The sequence below is a fragment of the Arachis hypogaea genome, chromosome 13 (assembly GCF_003086295.3).
Source record: "Arachis hypogaea cultivar Tifrunner chromosome 13, arahy.Tifrunner.gnm2.J5K5, whole genome shotgun sequence".
Lineage (NCBI taxonomy): Eukaryota > Viridiplantae > Streptophyta > Magnoliopsida > Fabales > Fabaceae > Arachis > Arachis hypogaea.
In genome coordinates, this window is record NC_092048.1 from 56,652,063 (window position 1) to 56,661,429 (window position 9,367).

The following is a 9,367-nucleotide window of genomic DNA, read 5'->3' on the forward strand; positions in this document are numbered from 1 at the left end:
GCAAAGAAGAACCACATTAGTGGCTACGTTAGTTACACTAACGTTAACACTAACGTGGAATGGGAGTAACTTGCAAAGTTAATGAGAAAAGTGATTGCCAATAACGCTCTCGAAGCCATCATTGCCCACATTAAGAGTCATGTTAACTAAGTTAACGTGAACTCTAACGTGGAAGTAAAGAAATGGAGCCAACGTTAATGACACTTAACATTATCACTAACGTTGGACCAAGATCATGAGTGGCCACGTTAGAGTCCACGTTAACTTAGTTAACGTGGCCTCTAACGTTAAGAAGAAAGGGGGGAAGCCAACGTTAGTGACACTCAACATTGTCACTAACGTTGGCCAAAGCACATTAAGCCACGTTAACTCCCATGTTAACCTAGTTAACGTGGAAGCTAACGTGAAGAAGCAAAGTGGTCGACAACGTTAGTGACACCCAACATTGTCACTAACGTTGGAAGCACACAAGCCCCCAATAAGCCACGTTGACTCCCACGTTAACCTAGTTAACGTGGAAGCTAACGTGAAGAAGGAAGGTGATCGCCAACGTTAGTGACACCCAACATTGTCACTAACGTTGGAAGGAGCCACACATGCCACCATGAGCCACGTTAACTCCCACGTTAACTTAGTTAACGTGGAAGCTAACGTGGATAAGGGAATGATGAGCCAACGTTAGTGACACTCAACTTTGTCACTAACGTTGGAGATGGCTAGCAAGGCCACGTTAGAAGCCACGTTAACCTAGTTAACGTGGACTCTAACGTGGAAAATAGGGGCAATTTGGAACGTTAGTGACAATGGTAAGTGTCACTAACGTTCTCGAAGGATGGCAAGCCTACGTTAAAAGAGCCACGTTAACTAAGTTAACGTGGACTCTAACGTAGGGAAGGGGGAGGCTTCTCAATGTTATTGGGAAAGTTGAGTCCCAATAACGTGTGCGAAGGACATAGTGGAAACGTTAGTGGCAACGTTTGTGCCACTAACGTTGAGGTTAACGTGGCTTTTAACTTTGGTGAGGAACGTTAGTGAAAAAGGTGATTATCACTAACGTTCTCGAACGCATATTTTCACTGAACGTTAACACCACTAACTTCCTGAGCCAAAGTCCCTACCCACTTCATACTTTCTCTCTGCAAGTAAAAGCTAAGCCCAATGAAGAAGAGAATTGCTTCAAACTCAAGATCCAAAGGCCCAAGACTTGAAGAATCAACTAGAAGAACAGAAGAGTAGTATATATAGGAGTAGCTTTGAATTATTTGGGGAGTTGGAAATTATAGGGAGCCTCTTGGCATAGAACTACTCTTTGTATTTACTTTCTCTGCACTTCTAGTTTTCATGATGTATTCTCCATCTTTGTTTTCATTTTCCAGAGCTATGAACAACTAAACCCCTTTCATTGGGTTAGGGAGCTCTGTTGTAATTTGATGGATCAATACTAGTTTTCATTATTCTTCTTCTATCTTTTCTCTTGATTTTACTTGAAAGCTTTCGATCTTCATCCAATTGGGTAGTTATCTTGGAACAGAAGCTATTCATACTTGGATCTCTTCTGAACCTTGAAAGAGGAATGAAGAGATCAAGCTAGAAATGCTTTCTCATGCTGGACCAAATTGGGTTTGGATGGATATGTGACTATAATCCTCTCAACACTTGATTTGGGAAATGCATGTGGTATAATCAATGACCATACTTCATCTCTTCTCATGAGCAATTGACCAAGGAATTGGCTATTGATCAAGATTTGAGAGATTGAATTACAAGAAATTGTAATTCAATCACTTAAGATTGCCAAGGAGATCAATGAGTGCATTGATTGAGGAAGAGACGAAAATGAGATTGATCCGGAGAATGCAACATCTCCTAAGCCCAATGAACTACCCATTTTTTATCTTACCCATTCTCTTTAATTTCTGTCATTTACATTTATGAGCAATTCCCCCATTCCCATTTAAGATTCTGCAATTTACTTTCTGCCATTTACTTTCCCGCCATTTAATTTTCTGCACTTCTCAACTCAATTTCTGATTCACTCAACTAGAACATTCCTCTAATTAAAGTTGCTTGATCAATCAATCCTTGTGGGATTCGACCTCACTCTATTGTGAGTTTTTACTTGATGACAAATTCGGTACACTTGCCGAAGAAAATTTGTTATGAGACAAGTTTTCCGTGCATCAAGTTTATGGCACCGTTGCCGGGGATTGATTGTGCATCAACAATGATTAGATTGGAGGATAACTAGATTGAGCATTTTATTTTTGTTTGATTTAAATTTCTGTTTGAGTTATTTACTTCCTGTTTTAGTTAATTTCTTCCATTCCCCCTACTTTTTCTTTGTTATTTACCATTCATCGCACTAACCCACTAACTGTTTGATATATTGCATCACTCACACTAACAGTAATTCTGACAGATATACTTTCTGCACCTATTCTCTTTGCTTGTACTTGTCGGTTGTATGACAGGGAGAAGAAGCGGGGCTTCAACTTCCTTTGATTCTGAACCTGAGAAAACCTTCCTTAGACTAAGGAGGGAGGCAAAAGACAAACGAGTAGTTGGTTTTGAAGAAGAGGAGGAACACTTTGAGAAATACTTTGAACCAAACATGGAAGAAAACATGGAAAACCATCATGAAGAAGAGGCTCACAACCATGGCAGAGGAGGTTGAGCAAATCATGCTGGGGAGGATAGAAGAGTTTTAGGCTCTTACATCAATCAAAACCCAGGAAACTATGGAAGTAGCATTCAAAAGCCAACCATCCATGCCAACAATTTTGAACTGAAGCCACAGCTCATCACCCTTGTGAAAAACAACTGTTCGTTCGGAGGAAGTGTCCAAGAGGACCCAAATCAACATTTAACCACCTTCCTGAGAATATGTGACACAGTAAAGTCTAATGATGTTCATCCTGACGCCTATAGACTGCTCTTATTTCCATTCTCACTCAGGGATAAGGCAGCCAAGTGACTGGAGTCTTTCCCAAGGGAAAGCTTGACAACTTGGGAAGACGTGGTGAACAAATTCTTAGCAAGATTTTACCCTTCTCAACGAATCAATAGGCTGAGAGCTGAGGTCCAAACTTTCAGGCAACAAGATGGTGAGACTTTATATGAAGCATGGGAGAGGTTTAAAGACCTAACAAGGAGGTGCCCACCAGATATGTTCAATGAATGGGTACAGCTGCACATTTTCTATGAAGGGCTCTCTAATGAGTCAAAGAAGGCCGTAGACCATTCATCCGGAGGATCTTTGAACAAGAAGAAGACTATTGAGGAAGCCATCGATGTCATTGAAACAGTAGCAGAGAACGACTACTTCTATGCTTCCGAAAGAGGGAACGCAAGAGGAGTAATGGAGCTAAACAATGTAGATGCTCTGTTGGCCCAAAACAAGCTCATTACCCAGCAGCTGGCTGACCTCACCAAGAAGATGGAGAGGAACCAAGTAGCAGCAATCTCCACTTCATCAACAACCCAAGAAGGAGTGAATGAAGAAGCAGAGGGTAGCCAGGAGCAAGCCAACTACATTGGGAATTCACCAAGGCAAAACCATGATCCATACTCCAAGACCTACAATCCTGGATGGAGGAATCACCCAAACTTTGGGTGGGGAAATCAACAAGACCAAAGCCCTGATCAAAGACGCCCAAATCCAAACAATGCAGCCACTCAACACTTCACATCTAGACCATATCAACACCCCCATAACAACACCTCTCCACATTCATATCAAGGCCAGAATAACCCTCCTCATCCTGACTTATCATCACTTGATGAAAGAATCTCAAGGATTGAGAATCTACTTGAAGGCATAAGCAAGGAGATTCAAGACAACAAGGTGTTCAAGGAGGAAGTGCGAGCCAATTTCAAGAACCAGGGAGACACAATCAAGAGGTTGGAATCTCAAGTAGGATATCTCTCTGAGCAAATTCCCAAACCCACAGATGGATTTCCAAGTGACACAGAGAAGAATCCGAGAGGTGAAACAAAGAAAGTAAGATGGGAAGATTGCAAGATGGTCACTATAAGTGATAAGGAGATTGAGGACAAGCAAAGCAAGCTGTCAGAACAACCTGAAGATACTTCAATAGAGGAGGTGGAAAAAGATTACCAAGAACCAGAAATCTCAAAACAGGAGCTGCTGAGACTCTATGCACCTTTTCCCCAACTGCTCAAGGGTGCTGTGGAGAGGAGAATATACTCAAGATTTCTTGACTTATTTGCATCTCTACATGTGAACATACCATTCATCAAGACTATCCAACAAATGCCTGCATTCATTAAGTACATGAAGGAGTTGCTTCCCAGGAAAAGCTCACTCAAGGGAGGCCAAAACTATAGTGATGAACAAGAAGTGCAGTGCCCTCATTCAACCGCAGTTGCCTACAAAAAGAAAAGATCCCAGAAGTTTTCATGTCCCCTGTGCCATAGGAGAAACAATGTTTGATAGATCACTCTGCGATTTGGGAGCAAGCATCAACTTAATGCCCTTATCCCTAGTGAAGAGGCTGCAGATCAATGAGATATTGCCCACAGATGTAGTCATCAGGCTGGCTGACAAAACTCAAAAACAGGCAAGAGGGGTGGTGGAAAACGTGTTGTTAAAGGTGGGGAAATACTTTCTTCCCACAGACTTTGTCATCTTGGACATGGAAGAGAGTCACACTCACCCAATCATATTAGGAAGACCATTCCTAGCTACAGCCAGAGCACTCATAGATGTGGAGCGAGGGGAGCTAATATTGAGGAACCATGATGAACAACTCAGTTTCAATGTCTTCAAACTCTCCCAAGAAGATGACCAAGAAAATAAAGAACCAAGCAATGATCATAATGAGATGCTGACAGAGGAAACAAGCACTGAGGCACCACCAACACATCCGAAAACCCCACTGAATGATGAACAAGGCAAACAGCAATCGTCACAGCTCAAGGAGAAGCTGGAGGAACCTAAACCACCAGAGGCATGTGAAGACAACAACAAAATTTACTTAGAAGAAGAAGTCGCCAAGAGCAGGGAAGCATCAAAAGGGACAAAGAAGAAGGTACCAAGGGGGTGGAGGAACAAGAAGATCCCTACGAAAGACTTCTCTCCAGGAGATAAAGTGATCTCAGCTTACTTCCCAGATATTCCCCCTAATCTCTCCACTGTACCATCTCAGTTACCTAAGGTCTTCACTATTAACAGAGTCCTCTCCTTGGAACATGTAGAGATCATTGATACAACCAATGGATATAAGTCCAAGGCAAGAGGGGAGGACTTGAAGCATTATCAACCTCCCTGATGAAGGAGAAACGTCAAGCTAGTGACGCTAAAGAAGCGCTTCATGGGAGGCAACCCATATTTTATTAGCTTTTACTAGTGAATAAGTCAATATTCATAAATTCCAACCCAAACTTGGTGACGTCCTTATATTGCAATATATAGTGAAGAACAAGTTTGGTGTTCAAAGCGTACCAAGAAAGCATGAATGCAACAGAGAACATGCTAGTCTTGAAGCTTTGAACAGAACTTTTCATCACAGTGCTTCAAACTAAGTTTGGTGTCACCCCATGGTACCACCAAAATGCATATAAGGATACACAGTTAGTTAGTTAGTTGGAGTTCATGAATAAACAATCTAATCTTTTCTTCTCTTTATTATTCTAGCCGTAAAATTTAAATTGATTTTTTTTATTTGATCTTTATAGGGAAAGGAAAGGAGCATTGAAGGAGATTGATTGGACAAGTAAATGAAGAGGGTTCGGCCACTGCATGAAGAGGGACTATACACTTGTTCTAAAAAGGGAAGTCATTGGAAAATGTTGCCATGAAACATTGAAAAAAATGGGACCCTTGGAGACCGAGCAATCGCATTCATAAAGTGATGATCCTTGTCCTTTCTCCATACACAACCCCAACCGTCCATCAAGCGACTACTCCATCAATCTACACCCTCCACTCACTCACAACCTCTCTATATAAGTAATTCTTGTTCCGCACCCTAGCTTCACACCCACTCTTCACACTTATCCACTTCGGAGCAAAGCATTTCCTAACCTATTAAACACAATCTCCCTCACCACCTTCATTATACTCAACCTCAAACAACCGAAAGGGTCCACACCTTTGCCAACTTCACACATTAACTCTCATTCATGGCACCTTCGAGCTCTAAAAGAAGGAAGGGAAAGGAACCCATGGAGGAACACCCATATGATGAAAAGAGGTTTAGAAGCTTGCACCATGCATTGTAATACGGGTGGATGGTGGATAAGGAGATCATCTATGAGCTGGGATTTCAAGTTAGGAAAACTGAGTGTCTCGAAATCACAACGAAGGTAGAAAGGAGAAGATGGGAGCTCCTCACTGATCTGGTCATTAAGGTGAAGGCTAATCTTATAAGAGAGTTTTATGTGAATGCGGTCTGATATGATAAGGCAGATGAGTCATATACAAGCTTTGTGAGAGGAAAGATTGTGGATTTTGGTCCCATGAGTGTCATGAGAGCATTAAAGCTACGGTCTATACCATTTGAAGAAGAAAGTTATCATTCAAGAATAGACAACAACCCTAATCATGACCAAATTTTGCAAGACATTTGTATACCCGGAGCTGACTGGGAAAGATCTGCGGGTAGGAAACCAAAGTTCATCAAAAGAACAGATCTCACTCCAGAAGAAAAAGGGTGGTTCGAAATTGTAAGAAGGAACATCCTTCCAGCAGCGAACAACTCGGAGGTGAATCTCAAGAGAGCCACACTGATGCACTGTATACTCAAAGGAGGAGAGATCAAGGTTCATGAACTCATAGCAGAAGGCATTAGAAAAATGGCAGAGAAAAGTGACTCGAGAGGAACGTTAGGTTACCCCAGCACTATTTACCGACTGTGCAAGAAAGCTGGGGTGGAGTTTGAAGATGAGGACCCAGTGTGGATAAAAGAGGGCATTCCAATAACCATTCGACGGATGCATGTTACCGCATCCCCCTGCCTCCAAGGAAGCAAAGGAAGAGGCCAGTAATGGCACCTAAGGCCGGAGAAACCTCTAGAAAGAGGAAAGGGAAGGCAATTGCTTCCACCTCCAAGTCATGGAAGATGGAGAGATTCATCTTAAAGGTCAATCAAAACCACTTCTATGAAGTTGTGGCCAAGAAAAAGGTGATCCCCGAGGTCCCCTTCATGCTCAAAAAGAGTGAATATCCAGAGATTCGACGTGGGATTCGAAGAAGAGGTTGGGAATTGATGAGCGGATAATTTATACGCTTTTTGGCATTGTTTTTAGTATGTTTTTAGTAGAATCTGGTTACTTTTAGAGATGTTTTCATTAGTTTTTATGTTAAATTCACATTTCTGGATTTTACTATGAGTTTGTGTGTTTTTTTATGATTTCAGGTATTTTCTGGCTGAAATTGTGGGACTTGAGCAAAAATCAGATTCAGAGGTTGAAGAAGGACTGCTGATGCTGTTGGATTCTGACCTCCCTGCACTCAAAGTAGATTTTCTGGAGCTACAGAACTCAAAATGGTGCGCTTCTAATTGCGTTGGAAAGTAGACATCTAGGGCTTTCTAGCAATATATAATAGTCCATACTTTGGCCGAGTTTAGACGACGTAAAAGGGCGTTGAACGCCAGTTCTACGCTGTTGTCTGGAGTTAAACGCCAGAAACACGTCACAAGCCAGAGTTGAACGCCAGAAATACGTTACAAACTGGCGTTCAACTCCAAGAATGACCTCTACACATGTAACATTCAAGCTCAGCCCAAGCACACACCAAGTGGGCCCCGGAAGTGGATTTATGCATCAATTACTTACTTCTATAAACCCTAGTAACTAGTTTAGTATAAATAGGACTTTTTACTATTGTATTTGACATCTTGGGACGTCTAGTTCTTAGATCAGAGAGGCTGGCCATTCGGCCATGCCTGAACCTTTCACTTATGTATTTTCAACAGTAGAGTTTCTACACTCCATAGATTAAGGTGTGGAGCTCTGCTGTTCCTCAAAGATTAATGCAAAGTACCACTGTTTTTCTATTCAATTCAACTTATTCCGCTTCTAAGATACTCATTCACACTTCAACCTGAATGTGATGAACGTGACAATCATCATCATTCCCTATGAACGCGTGCCTGACAACCACTTCTGTTCTACCTTAGATTGAATGAGTATCTCTTGGATCTCTTAATCAGAATCTTCGTGGTATAAGCTAGATTGATGGCGGCATTCATGAGAGTCCGAAAAGTCTAAACCTTGTCTGTGGTATTCCGAGTAAGACTCTGGGATTGAATGACTGTGACGAACTTCAAACTCGCGAGTGCTGGGCGTAGTGACAGACGCAAAAGGAGGGTGAATCCTATTCCAGTATGATCGAGAACCTCAGATGATTAGTCGTGCTGTGACAGAGCATTTGGACCATTTTCACAAGAGGATGGGATGCAGCCATTGACAAGGGTGATGCCTCCAGACGATTAGCCATGCAGTGACAGCGCATCAGACCATTTTCCAGAGAGGATAAAAAGTAGCCATTGACAACGGTGATGTCCTTACATAAAGCCAGCCATGGAAAGGAGTAGGATTGATTGGATAAAGACAGCAGGAAAGCAGAGGTTCAGAGGAACGAAAGCATCTCTATGCGCTTATCTGAAATTCTCACCAATGATTTACATAAGTATTTCTATCCTTATTTTATTATTTATGTTCGAAAACTCCATAACTATTTTATATTCGCATGACTGAGATTTACAAGATGACCATAGCATGCTTCATACCAACAATCTCCGTAGGATCGACCCTTACTCATGTAAGGTTTATTACTTGGACGACCCAGTGCACTTGCTGGTTAGTTGTAACGAAGTTGTGAATGAAAAACAATTTATTAAGACGTGCGTACAGAGTTTTTGACGCCGTTGCCTGAGATCACAATTTCGTGCACCAAGTTTTTGGCGCCGTTGCTGGGGATTGTTCGAGTTTGGACAACTGACGGTTCATCTTGTTGCTCAGATTAGGTAATTTTCTTTTTGTTTTATTTTCAAAAAAAAAATTTTCAAAAATATTTCAAAAATTTTCCCTTTGTTTTCGAAAATTATTTCAGAATTTTTAAGAATGAATTCTAGTGTTTCATGATAATTTGTTGAATCCTGGCTGGCTGTGAAGTCATGTCCAAATTCCTTTGGACTGAGGATTCAACTAATCACTTCAATGCATGTAATAGCATACTAAAGCTTGGCTGGCTATTAAGCCATGCCTAACCCTCAAATTGGAGCTTTAGACTAAAGAGCACAAGATTTCTGGAATTCATATTAAAAATTTTGGAATCCTTATTTTTCTTTTTCACAAATAATTTTCGAAAAAAATACAAAAAAATTATAAAATAAATAAA

General features: G+C 41.3%; 1 non-coding gene across 1 annotated transcript; it reads right to left on the reverse strand.

Moving 5' to 3' along the window:
* Window positions 1–3,064: 3,064 nt before the first annotated feature.
* LOC112739011 (small nucleolar RNA R71) lies at window positions 3,065–3,171 on the reverse strand. The gene has a single exon (XR_003169954.1). It is a non-coding gene; the product is annotated as a small nucleolar RNA R71 (small nucleolar RNA).
* Between the last annotated feature and the right edge of the window lie 6,196 nt (window positions 3,172–9,367).